Source organism: Clarias gariepinus, chromosome 19, assembly GCF_024256425.1.
Source record: "Clarias gariepinus isolate MV-2021 ecotype Netherlands chromosome 19, CGAR_prim_01v2, whole genome shotgun sequence".
In the NCBI taxonomy this organism is placed as follows: domain Eukaryota; kingdom Metazoa; phylum Chordata; class Actinopteri; order Siluriformes; family Clariidae; genus Clarias; species Clarias gariepinus.
Genome location: NC_071118.1, coordinates 26,390,905 through 26,405,000, shown reverse-complemented (window position 1 = coordinate 26,405,000; position 14,096 = coordinate 26,390,905). Strand labels below are relative to the sequence as shown.

Sequence of the window (14,096 nt, the reverse complement as noted above, 5' to 3'; positions counted from 1 at the left end):
GTGTTCAAAAATAAATAAAGGCTGAAAAGATCTAACATTTTGAAGACAAAACTTTTAACATCAAATAAAAATTTATTATTGTTACAAAAGAAAAAACACACACACACACGCATGCACAGTAATGCCACCCTTCAGGATAATTAGCCAAGCCTAATATGCTTACTTTTAAATGACGCAACATTGAAAATGTTCTGATGGTCAAACTTTCTTATCTTCAGTGCCGTGTTATATCTCAACCAGAACCACACGGGAGCAGGAAACAAGACTTCAGCAGAATGAGTCAGCTCGTCTAGTAAACCTCCCGGACGCGGACGTACTGTAGGCTTAACCCACGACGGCGTTCTTGTAAAAACTATTTCAGTGTTGGAAAACACAATGCAAATGATGCACAACTGACCTGGTCAGGTTCTGCATATATGGAAAAAGCTGACGCAATGAACTGATGCTTTCTGAGCTCTCGTTTGGGCTTAAAGTTGCACTTCTGTATGATGTGCATATTTTGAGTCCAGAAGTGAAACCAACCCGCGGCGCTTTAGATTTTACGTGACCCTCACGTCCATTTAATCAGGTTTAGTGGTGTAGAATTTATTATTATCACATAATATTTAAAAGCGTGATTCAGTCTGAAAACAGAGCCTGTCATTGTGGAAAATGTCAGCTCTACCGTGGGAAACGCTAACTCCCCAGCTCTCGTATTACACACCCATGGTGGGCTGCTCTTCTCGGCTGGATAGTTTACACATCCCTCTAATGTCTTAACAGTAACGGTGTCCCACCATCCAGCCACAATAAATTATAAAACCTTACTAAACCAACAACAGCTTCAAGCTCCAGAACATAAAATATTTCACTTATCTAGCTGTGCTCAGCCACGCAGGACAAAAACAGATCCTAACCAATGAGTCACCTGCATTGTTTACGCAATGCAGGACAAGTGGAAAGACACTCGCGTCTAGATTTTTTGGATGAGCGTCAGAAAATTAAACCGGAGAACCGAAGCAGAACCACGATCAGGGACTACGGCATTATAAGCATGTGTGGAATGCAGATCTCTTCACTCCTCCTTCACCTCGCCTGTCCCGTCTGTGATGCCAGTTTTTACAGCAAACAAAAGCATTTTTTTTTTAGGTATTTCATTCCTCCACGGTTCCCTATTCTAACTTTTCTAAAAACTCACCTTTACTCTTCATTCACTGTATTAAAATTCAGGCGTTTCTTTTTTCTTTTTTTTTTACAAAATTCCAGAAAAGAAGACAGCCAAAAGCATCTGGGGTGTGTTAATTTTATTATAAGCACCTCATTTGCTCATTCAAACTACAGCAGAGTTCATTCAAAATAAGTTTCCAAAGTGTACGCAGAGAAAAAAAAAGCCAAAGACTGGATCTAAGGCAATGTAAAGCTGAAAAACAGGGCATTGTGGGAAAATTTATATATTTTTATATATATATACACACACACACTAAAATACTTTAACTACGGTATTCTCCAGAGGATCCTTATACTTCGTAGATGTTCCAGAATATCCATATAAAGAGGCGTGGAAAAGTTTGGGAAATACCCAGTTATAATTTCTGTTACTGTGAATAATTTGGTCAGTGGATGGAAAAAAAAAAAAGGTTTTACCGTAAAGACCACATTGGTAAGTATGACACCTTGTTAACTCTTTTTGTAGCTAGACTTTGAGTTGATATTTAAGGAATTTTTGCTAACACAAGACGTCAGTCCATCCAAAGATATTCGATGATGTTCATGCCAAGAACTTTGAGGTCATACATTATAAATTCTGACATCATTTTCAGATGATGATTCTTCTATAGAAGCCACAATCGTGACTGTTTGCTCGTGATAGAATTTGCTGGTGTTTCATTGAAATGCTCTCCAACACAAACCCAAAGCATGATCCATTAACAGCTAGAGATCATGCTCTTTTCATGATTTATTGTAGCCAAAAAGCTCCTTTTTTAAACTTCATTTAGTCCACTCTTGTATCCAGAGCACATCAGGCTTGTTTAGATGTTCATTTGCAAACTTCAAGGAAAGATTTCCTTGACCTTCTCTTTCATGAAGGTCGTATTTGTGTAGATTGATTAAAGAAACACTGGCGATATGAAAACACTTTGCAGTGACCTGCTTTGTGGGCATGAATGATAAAGATGATCGCAAACATGTCACTGTGCTAATAATTGAAAAAAGGTTGAAAATCTTATCCAAGAGCTTATAATTCTGTTGCATTCAAAATTGTACAAAACTAATAAACTAATCCTGCTTAAAATGTTAAAAAGAGTATTTCGGAATTTATCCTTATAACCTTTTGCTTAGACACTGTACTGTATATTCCCTGAAGTATCCATTTAAAAAAAAAAAAAAATAAAAAAAAAATCACATTCTCCATATAGATGACATACATTTACGCTCCTGAATACCCATACTTCATATCCATAAAGAGGACAGATGAATATCTCGGCCCCTACAGTATATCCATATACAGGACTTAATCTTCATTCTATTCAAGGTAATAAATACAATTTGGAGTTTTGCAGATTAAGAAACCATTAAAAGAAAGAAACTCATTTGACCTCAGTAGACCTTTAGAAATGTTTAGAAGACTGTGAAGTGGTGATGCGCTGTTCGGTGTGGTGCAGTGACATCAACACAAATACGACCTTCATGAAAGAGAAGGTTAAGGAAATCTTTCCTTGCAGTGTGCTTGTGTATATACACATAATATACACACTCATATATATATATATACTATTTTTATATCTATCTATCTGTCTATATATATATATATATATATATATATATATATATATATATATATATATATATATATATATATATATATATATGTACACTCGTGTGTGTAATTATATTATATATATATATATATATATATATATATATATATATATATATATATATATATATATATATATATATATACATACACACACAAACACACATTTTTTATATATATATATATATATATATATATATATATATATATATATATATATATATATATATATATATATATATATGTGTGTGTGTGTGTGTGTGTGTGTGTGTGTGTGTGTGTGTGTGTGTGTGTGTATATATGTATATATATGACAGATATAAAAATAGTACATAGTATATCCATACAAAAGACACAGCCTCAAAAAATACCCATATAGAGTATATGTGATCCTTAACAATTTTTTTTTTTTTAATCATTTAAATGTTAAGGCTTACATTTGTTATTTACACAGTTGTACATAAATTATATCCTTACCATTAACCATACATAAATTTTTACTTTTTCTCTTACTTATTTTTTTTATTTATATAAAACGTGTAAACATAGAATGCAATTTAATATATAGAGTGCATTCATTTCTAAAGTCAGTTATTATACATTCTCTAGTTAGTTATCGTTACAGTCAATTTTTAATATCATCTATACAGTTGACATGCGATCCTGCTTATAGCTACATACAAAGACATATTTTTGAATATCAAAATTGAAACCCACACTGTAAGTACAGTATATCCTCCTGAATATTCAAATCCTTATCCTGAAAGATCAGCGTAGGTGAAATTAATCTACTGCCATACACACCCAGAAAGAACACAAGACAGAATCAACACGCTGTATTAATATAGAAACGCATTTGGCATACTGGTATACTGTATACTCTTCTTACGTAAATAAAGTGTTATAAGTGTGTACAGTATAAGTGTCATCTGAATGTCTCTTCTTGTGAATATATACTGTAGGTTATAGTAATACATTCTCTCCAAACAACTTTCTAACACCATGAATAAAATGCTGTTTGTCAGCTTCATGATTGAGACGGGGGATAAAAAAAAAAAAAATCAAAAACACCCCATCGCATAAAGTTTCCTGAGAGTCTGGATAAGAAAAGATATGACGATACTTTGAAGAATGACGGCTTTTTTTTTTTGTCCTGAACAAGTACAGTATTCGTTTCCTAATTTAGCGAACAATAGTCGGTCGATTTATCTTTCTTGGACATGTGATAACACTGTGTGGCTTGTGTTTAATGAGTTTGACAGGCTGTAGAGAAAAAAACTGCCAGATTAGACAATGAAACACAAAAAGTGTACAAATTGTGTAATCCAAATACACACGCTGTAGGTTTTCAGGACTGATAGTTTTGCTCTCAACACTATTTTAGTTAGATAGCTAGAGTTAGTGGGCCTGGAATGTGGAGGGACTTAAAATGACATACTGTAAAGCAACTCGAATTACGAAACCTTTTCTTGGAAGTCTGCAAAAGCGTTTCACTCCCACACAGGGAGGGTGAAATTCTGAACTCTTATATGCTGAAGCTCAAAAGTCACCATTTGAATACTATTTTGGGGTTTCCGATAAAAAAAAAAAGTGTCTTAGACCACACGCCTCATTCCTTAACAATTTTTTTTATTATTATTATTTTTTTAATGTTAATTAAAGTTCACTTCTGTCATTTACATAGTTGCACCATAAATTAAACTTACAGTGAAACATATTTTTACTTTTCTTCTTTAAATAAAAAGAACGCAGTTTAATATATAGAGTGCATTTATTTATAAAGTAAATTATTACGCACTTAAGAAAACACTTAGGAAATTTTCTAGTCATCATCATTGTAAAAGTTCTTTGAATAATGATTTAAATAAATTATTTTCAATTGTTTGTTGAGTTTTTGTAAGCTTATATTCTGATGTACCTTTATTAGCAGCGCTGCTCATTAGTAGCAGCGGCGGCAGGAGCACCACCACACCCAAACAAGGAAACGCGTACAAGCACCCTCACGCACACACACACAAAACAGGTTAAGCTGTTAAGTCCTAAAAATAACCATGCACAAATGTCTGTTTTCTGAGACATGACACAGGCCTCAGTGAATGTGATATGATCTGCAGGTTACTTCACTTTTATGCAAATTCAGACAATATCTAACAGAGCTGTGAACCACAGGAAGATTGTGCACTCAAAACTCTACTGTTTATTACTGTCTAATTTAACCTGATGCATTAAAAACTACGAAAAGCGTTTAATAAACACTGAAATGCTGTGCAACATGTGCCTTTAGTCACGTCAATGCAAAATTCATTTTTCATGCCGATTTTCTCCTCCACACTCCAGTCCATTGGGTGTCAGTAACGCACCAACCTTTTATAAACTCAAAATAAGAAGCAGAGATATAAGCGTGCAAAAGGAGAGTATTTCATGAAGAAGCATTTTCTGCAAAAGTTCCGCATGAATTCAAAGATTTCCGACCTTTTACAGCATGCAAGTTTGCATAAATAATTAATGAATAAAATCATCCAAAATAAAAATTTTTTTAATTGCATTAGTGAGTAAAATTGCAGCGCTCTAATAAACTGAAAGAAATGAGAAACAACACACCACATAGAATATTGAGAAACAGTTTTTACATTAGAGATAAAAATAAAATTAAATAAAATACAAGACTGTCAATCTTTAGGACAAACTAAGAAAAAAAAAATTGTTCTCTTTCATCCAACCACAAACGTACAGTATGTCTGGAGATGATCAAACAGTGACAGGAACCAGATCAGGGATTAATTATATCAACACAATCTGCATAAATCTCTAAACTGTTTGGTTGATCAGGCTTTACAAACTATAACAGATATAAGAGATTTAATCAGTCAGACAACCAGGTACAGTAACAGTCTGGATGATCCACTTTTAGAGAAAGGTATGTAATGTAAGTAATGCTGAAGAAGATAAAACACTGCTTAAAATGTTAGAAATGGCTTCCAAGGAGTTGAAAGTGATGTCCAGGTCTGATGGTACGCGTCTTATTTATATACATCAACTTTGAAGCACGTGCGTAATCAGAGGATGCTCGTTCAAGCGCAATATGTTTTTGTTAAACGACCACAATTTTTTAATGAATTAATACAATAATTATAAATCCTCAGATGTCAAAGTGATCACGGACACCCTTCTCATTCTTCTCGTTCCGCTCGACTCGTTCTGCTTGATGGAGTACATTTCGAAACCTTGCAACTTGCAAAACTACAACAAGCATCCAATGCAAGTCAGAAAGACATTCTTATTTAAAGGCCATGTGCCAGGTTGTGTGCTCAACATTCTTCAACTTTGTGTGTGTAAGCAATAATTGTCTAGATGAAAATAACTAGTAATAACAGGAGAGTGTTTCAGATTCCGACATGCAACACGCCCAGAGATCATTTTTAGAGAAGTGAAGAGACTAAAGCGCTGCTGCATCACATGAGGACTTAATCCCAGTGCACCATGGTTAGGAGAACGGCATTATGGACAACGTTCAACCAAAGTGAATATAGAATATCATGTTAATGAAATCGGTTTAAGATCCCAGTGTTAATATCCGAACTTAATATTCACATTGTCACGGAGAATTTTTTTAAATGTATTATGCATATTGCAGCTGAACAGTTAATCGTGCAAAAATCTAAATCGTAACATGGACCTGGGCAATTATTGCAATTTTAAAAAAGCTACAATTTATTAAAGGTACTGTAATATGAGTTAATTTCATATCCGTACAGTTAAAATACCTTAAATAAAAGTTAATATACGCACAGTTGGGAATTTACAGTATATAGAGTTTGTCATAATGTCGTTTTTTCTTCAAGGTGCTAAACTAATATTGGCAAAACCCCTCTTAAAAAGATATTGCCCTTATTTGGTCGTCGCCTGGATAAGTATATTTGAATACAAAATGGTATCTAATGGTTAAATATTACATCCTAAATCAAAATCGCAATATGTGTCAAAATAATTGCAATGTGATATTTTTTTTATCTAATGATGCAGCCCTACTGTATATAAAAAAAATTCAGTTAGCATGCCAGTGAGTAAATATTGGCCTTTATTTCAACTCAGTGAAAAGGGAAGTTGTTTTGCTTCTCCCTGCTATAAGTTCCACATAAACTAATAATTAAAAAAAATGTTTTCCACCTGTTGTTTATGTTACTTTGTTTTAATTTGGAGCTCGTATTGATAACTCAGGCTGTACTGTTATAAATCCATCACAGTGATACACCATCAACCCTCAATTCCTCCTGATCAGGGGGGGAAAAGAAAAAAAAACAGCAACAGGTTGTCAAGGCTGACCGACTGACCGTAACCCATAATTGAGACTCACAGCCTACGGTCAGTGGAGGAAGCCAATCTGTTTCACACACCCACCTGAAGTAGTGGTTTGAAAATGGGCCGGGGGAGGCAGAGAAAGAGAGAGAGAGAGAGAGAGAGAGAGAGAGAGAGAGAGAGAGAAAGACACAGGGGGAAGGGAGCGAATGAAACAAGGCTCCTACGCTGAAACTGAAACCCACAAGGGGGTAAAGGGGTATAAAGCTCCATTCTGATGTGCCATCTCAATGCTTCATCAAGCACAGACAGGTTTAACTGGTTCTCCTTCATGCCCAGTGTAGAAAAGGAAAAGTACTAGCATTCAAATTATTATATAATAATAATTATTATTGTTGTTGTTGTTGTTGTTATGCAGATATAACGGCAGCCCTGATAGGGGTTCCAATTAATTTACTTCAGTTAAGGGATTAAGGGAAGCTCATTTAGGGAAACTAAAGATATAAAAGTTTAGAATACACTACTGTATATTAAGAATCAAACCTTAAAGCTAACAATAAAACTAACAAAGCAAAATTCTGAAGTCCTTTCACTTGATCTGGGCACTAAAAATAAACAAAATATAAATAAAATAATATAAATAAAATTAAATAATTTATTTATTCCAGACACTGAAAACAAAGAATTTAACCCTAACCTGTGGAGTCTATATATAAAAAAGTTTTATGATATTACTATTTAATTTTTTTTTATTTTTATATTATTGTAGTAAATATTCCTAGGTTCAGGTTTACTGTTAGATATTTAAAAAAGTAATACATTATTGCATATAAGCAAATATTTAATTATTTAAATTGTGCTGTTCAGGTAAATTGAGGCTGAAAATGTAAAAAAAAAAAAAAAAAAATTGGTGAAAGAGTTGCTTTACACAGAAATGTAAACTGTAATTTTCCTTTCAAATAATATTTATTCACAGGAATAGATTTTTTTCCCAGAGATTATCCATTTCCTCCTCCATCACAAACCTTAAGTCAGCTCTTGTGTAAGAACCCCAGGACGCTCTTTGCTATTCACTCGATTGATGCAAAACTGCACACATTTGCTTCACAAGTCAACAAATTCAAATCGTGACGTCTTGACCTGATGACTTGAATCTATTTGGATGTGATGGCCTCACGAAAAAAAAAAAAAAAAGCAAAAAAAAAATTTTACTAAGCAAAAAAGACACGCAGGTCAGTGCGTTAAGTAGCAATACTGTCACTTTTCCCACCCCGCAGAGTGAACACACATGTCCCTGTTCAGACCCTGCTGAAGCATGTCTTGGGTAGGTAAATCTACTGATGTATGGAAGTCAGGGATGCGCAAAAAAAAAACAAAAAAAACAACGACACGATACTGACAACGCACGACAGAAATGGGACGGTGTACTTCTCTGAGCTGTCAGAGCTGCAAGAACTGCACGGTTACTCTCTAAAAGAGGTTAATGTAGATTCATTTTTCTAATATTACATCACTACACTATATTACCTATTACTTCACAAAAGAAAGAAAGAAAGAAAGCAGGAAATTTTTTAAATCTGTTAGAAAAACACAAGTAAGAAAATGCAGAAGCAAGAAAAGGCGAGAGAGAGACAAATAAATAAACAAAAAAAATGGTAGGGGGAAACAGAATGCAGGAAAGTAAAAAAAAAAAAAAAGAAAGCCAGAAAGCAAGAAATGAGTTGAGAGTAAACATGAGCAGGAAAGAAAGGAAAAAGAAACAAACAATGAAAAATGTGAAAGTTTAAATAGAAAAGACTAAAATGAAAAGAGTAGAAATGAAACAGAAAAGCAAGAACAAAGTAAGAAACAAAGAAAGAAAGAAAGAGGTTAGAAGAAAAACAAAAATGTGAAAGAAGGCAAAAATGCAAACAAGCAAGCAGAAAAGAAAGAAAGAAAGACAAGAGAATAAAGAAAGAAGGGGATGTTTAAAAAAAAAGAAAAATATTAAAAGGCAAAAAAGCAAGAAGCTTAGAAAGATTAAAAGACAAATTATACAAATGGGATTAAATATACAGTGGAAAACAGACAAACAAATATACACTTGGGAAAATACCAATACTAAATAAATAAATTAATTAATTAATTAATTAATTAATTAATCAATTAATTAAAAAAAAAAAAACATTAAAGTTACATTTGAATGTAAATGTCCTCGAAAGAGAATACTAATGATTGATACACACAGCGCTCAGGTGCGTAGTGTGATTAGTGTGATGAGAGCATGAAGACCAGACAGACTAACAAATCTGTCTCATCTTTATCTTCCTCTCTGGTGGAGCTGAATCATGCCTCTGTGTCGCAGCTAAGTTCTGTTCTCATGAGATTAATAATAAAAGGAACGCTTTCATACATCAGCATCCATAACCTTAAATCTCAGTGACGCAAGTCAGCGAGTTTCTGCTTCCTGCTGCTGACAAAACCAACTAAATAAAAGAAATCCCTCGCTCCATTAAAAAGCATCCAGGAACTCACAATAGCCACAAAAGAACCATGGTTACGCAACCCATGAGCAAACACACACCTGTATGATGCGGCGTACTGTAGACACACCATGCACCCAAGTTAATTCTCTATCCATCAAGCTGATGTATAAAAAAAAAAAAAACATTTATTATGCTCTCATCCAATCGCTGCACTTTTGATTTCCATAACAGTCACTGAAATATATTAGGATTGCGCCATGAGCTAATATGCAAATCTGCTCATATATGTACATGTTTTTATTAATTAACATGACCAGACATGAAACCATTGAAAACAAACACGGACATACGTGCCATATTTTCTGGTGAATCTCATTTAGCAACCAAATGATCTCCTGTCGAGCAGAAACACGTCAACAGCGAGGCGGTGTTGAGCAAAGCAAACGCAACCTGACTAACAACACCTGAAGAACCACGTCACTCGGATTTAGATGACTTTTCTCCAGGAAGCTTGTGTATTGGGGATGATCATCATTTTAAGAGCGCTGATTCTTCAACAGTTTAAATTGTTCTTATTGATACAATGCTAAATAAATATTTTAATAATGCTAACTAAAAATTTTATATTTCTACTGTCTACTTAAAATACAACACAAAAACGCCTCAAACACTACCTAATTTTAACATACAAACATATATAAATATAAAATATATATACACTAATTGATGCAAAGTTCCTTGGACATTTTTTTTTCTTCCGCCAAAGCTACCCATTTTTACTAACTTAACAGAAATCACACTTTTAACCAATTTACAGTTACATCTAAAAATCAGACGTGTCCACAAAACAACTTCTCGCTTACAGTATAGCAGCTACAAACATCCTTCCTGGACCAATTTTTCTTTTTCTTGAAGCCATAACAGAAGGAACAATTTTACTCATAATTGTTTAAATATATTTTTTTAAAGCACTGACACTGAAGACTTCTTCCACAACTACAACAACAGCTGTAGATATAAGAAAACTTATCAACACACAAGAATTTCAATGTATGGAAAAAAAAAAAAAAAAAAAAAAAAAAAAAAAAATATATATATATATATATATATATATATATATATATATATATATATATATATATACACACACACATATATATACACACACATATATATACATATATATATTTATACATATTGCGTTTATTGTCCATGTAGGATGATTGGTTAAACAGTTTAACTTGAAATAACTTTTTAATAAATTTTTTATTTTAATTTTTTTTATTAAATCGCCCAGACCTACATTCAATTTAAGGTGACCTTATAAACCACTGACCAGGTTTGTTTTGACTCCTTGATCTTATTATACAGGTGAAACTGTGAAACCCTACACTGGCTTGTTTTGAGTTTATACACACACTGGACTTGTTTCACTCACCTCTACTGTAAAGGTTATAGATGGTGTCCGAAAACACAGCACATAAACGTCTAACACACTGACCATGATATCTGAGAAATCAGGATCAGCGCTTAAAGCCTGGAAAAACCCTTTTACAAAGGGTTCTAACAAGCTCTAACAAGCCTAGCCTTGAATGTATATCACCCCCACTACCCTCCTGCCCCAACACACACACACAAAAACAAAAAAAAACAACACAAGCCAATATGTGTTTTAAAAATTGATGAACACAACTGAATCTTAAAATATTCACAGAGCATGTGGACTTTCAAGGAGTAACTATGAACAGTTTCTTGACTGCCGCCCACGTGTTTGTGTTTCTTCCTGCCTTCACGATCCACCATTAAAGATTAAAAGAGCCCGGGCAGGGCTGAAACTGGAGACACGAGGGTGGGGCTCATAGATGGCCGCCAACCAGGCAGACTACTCAAGTTATTACACATCAAAAACAGGACACAAAATGGGTACAAATGGCCTGTTTTTTGTTTTGTTTTGTTTATTAATCCTGAGCACATCATTCTCTTTTCACTTTTCTGTTGTTTTGTATGCGTGTGTGTGTGTCTGTGTAAAGGTAAATATTATACAAATAAAATTTGCCTGGTGAACAAATATCTATCTATCTATCTATCTATCTATCTATCTATATTATTTTACTAGTAAGTATTGGAAAGAAAAGTGTTGGGAAACATGATGGACTCAAAACTGGACTTTCAATTGACTTGCAAAACCACAGTTTTTATTTGTTATGTATATTTAACCAAAATGGGCCTGGCAGTGACCCGGTCCACCTGCATGTCAGTCTTAACTAGCTGCATTCATTAGAGTGTGAACACAGGTGAGAGACAAAAATAAAAATAAAAATAAAATGAATTCCACATGACGTCCCAAGAGAAAATAAAGATGTTCAATGTGTGCGGTGACAAGGAAACCAACAAACACTGACCAACAACCTGCTGAGTTTTAATCAAAGGCAAGTAACTGGAAACCAGTTTCGTTATGCCAACACAAAGGTGATCGGACAAAGTGGACGTTTAAAAACAGGGTCAAAATACAAATACAGGTGAGTCCACATGCATTTCTTTTTCTCGGTTATGTTTCTTACATTTACTTGGGGTGATATTAGGCATGTCACATGAGGTGGACAAAAAGACACGCAAATGCAAATGAGGTAGAAGCTGGGCGGGCGTGCTTGCGTGCGTGTGTGTGTGTTGGTGAAATGAATGCATTATGTTGCACAAAACATGATTTCACTAGTGCCAAAAGATCTCAGTTTATTTTCCAAAGCTGAAACTTTTTTAAGCTTTAAAAGGAACCCACATGCAATAGATGTACAGTACGTCATGGAATTATCACATCTATTAACTCGCTCCAGAATCACTTCATTTGTGCCGACAAGTCCACATTTATTGTCCAATGCTGAAACTTTTTAAGCTTTAAAATGAAAAACCTTAATTACTGAGACAAGCAATGGACGTACAGTAAATGATATAATTATCACGCCTATTAATTAGCTCCAAACAGATATGTAATTATCTAATATGTAATATATATACACACATAAGTGTAAAGTTATGCCTGACTGTTCATTCATTCAAATAGTGTACAGAAAATCATTTTGCTAAATAAAATCTAACTGTCTGAAATGATTATTTAAAAGAAGTGCTGAGAAATTCTAGAAAGATTCCACCCTCACAGTGAGGTACAAACTCGTTCCTTTTGATTTCATAAACTGAAAACAGCTTGTTAAAAGTCGCAAACATATTGTTGGAATTTCTTTGTCTAGAGAACTTGTAAATGGAAACTGAATTGCTGTAGGTTTTCTGAGGGAGAGGAGATGCTACCTGAGCTAGCTGAAGTTACCTGACAAACACCTGAAAGGTGCTGCGCTGGAGGCATTCGCGAGCTCGCGAGCTCGCGCGCACGATCAAAGCAATAACCGCCAGATTGTTTCGAAAAATGTATCGCTTTATCAAAGCTTACCTTTTCTCCGATGAAACTTTTTAACGTCCGTAACGCAAGAAGACGGTGAGTTCAATGTTTCATGCTGTCCACCGCGTCCGCCCTTTACAAAGCGACTCCTCTCTCCGTGTCTCTGTCTCGCTCTGTCTCTGTCTCACTCTCTCTACCTGAGGCTCGGATTGAAAACTGGACGAACTGGTTGGACGAGACGTGTTTTCCTTTCTTTTTGTTTGAAAGAGGCAGGCTACAATTCCGGCGTTTTACATCTTCGGTAATGTAGTTCCGGCTTCTTGAGACGCAACACGTCACCTCATGAAAGCTCCTCCAACAAAAAAAAAAAAAAAAACGCAGTAAAATGAACACGGTCACGTGACCGTACCGGTGGGCAGGTAAACACCTGGGAGGGTTGCCAGAGCTGTCTCTTTCACAGTGTTGTCTTTAAATGTTTCTTTTACAATCAATTTTATCTTAGAAAAGTAGCCCAGGTATAAATAATTCAAAGTTTAAAGCTAAAAATAAGCTGATCAGAATTAATGTAATAAGTGATATTATGTTATTATCATAATAAATGAACCCTTTAAATAAAAAAAAGGAATTTCACAAAATTGTGTTTGGTGTGATAACATTATGTGGTGTTGGTTTCCACTGGATTGGTGACTACATATTAGGAAATGGTTTAAAATTTACAGCAAGATTATGATAAAGAGAGGATTTACGGGAAGGGGAAGCTCAGTGGTTAAGGCATTGGACTACGGTTTGGATGGGCTCAGGCTCGAACCCCATGACCACCAAGTCCCCACTGTTGGGTCCCTGAGCAAGGCCCTCAACTGCTCAGATGTATAATGAGATAAAAAAAATTGAGTTAAAAATGGTCACTCTGGATGAGGGCAGAAAAGTTTGTGTTTTTACGCCTTGTTTACACTGAGTTGTTCATCAGCAGCCAAATACACTCCGTGTTCGGTAATCGGAGAGTCACATCACAGATAAGAAATCAAAAAGATAGATTGGATAAGGATGTCTTAAAATGACTCCAGAGGATTAAAATACCACTTATACCACTTCCACGCTGTTATTTCAGCGAAAATGAAACTATCAATCAATCCCAGTAAAAATAATCAGT

At 34.6% G+C, this 14,096-nt stretch overlaps 1 protein-coding gene across 1 annotated transcript in view; it reads right to left on the bottom strand.

The window, feature by feature from the left end:
• Positions 1 to 13,263, bottom strand: part of atp8b1 (ATPase phospholipid transporting 8B1) — a 39,378-nt gene extending 26,115 nt beyond the window's left edge. Inside the window, exon 1 of the mRNA XM_053479264.1 lies at positions 12,998 to 13,263. The gene's annotated coding sequence lies outside the window, so the exon portion shown is untranslated. The remainder of the gene's footprint in view (positions 1 to 12,997) is intronic.
• Positions 13,264 to 14,096: the final 833 nt, after the last annotated feature.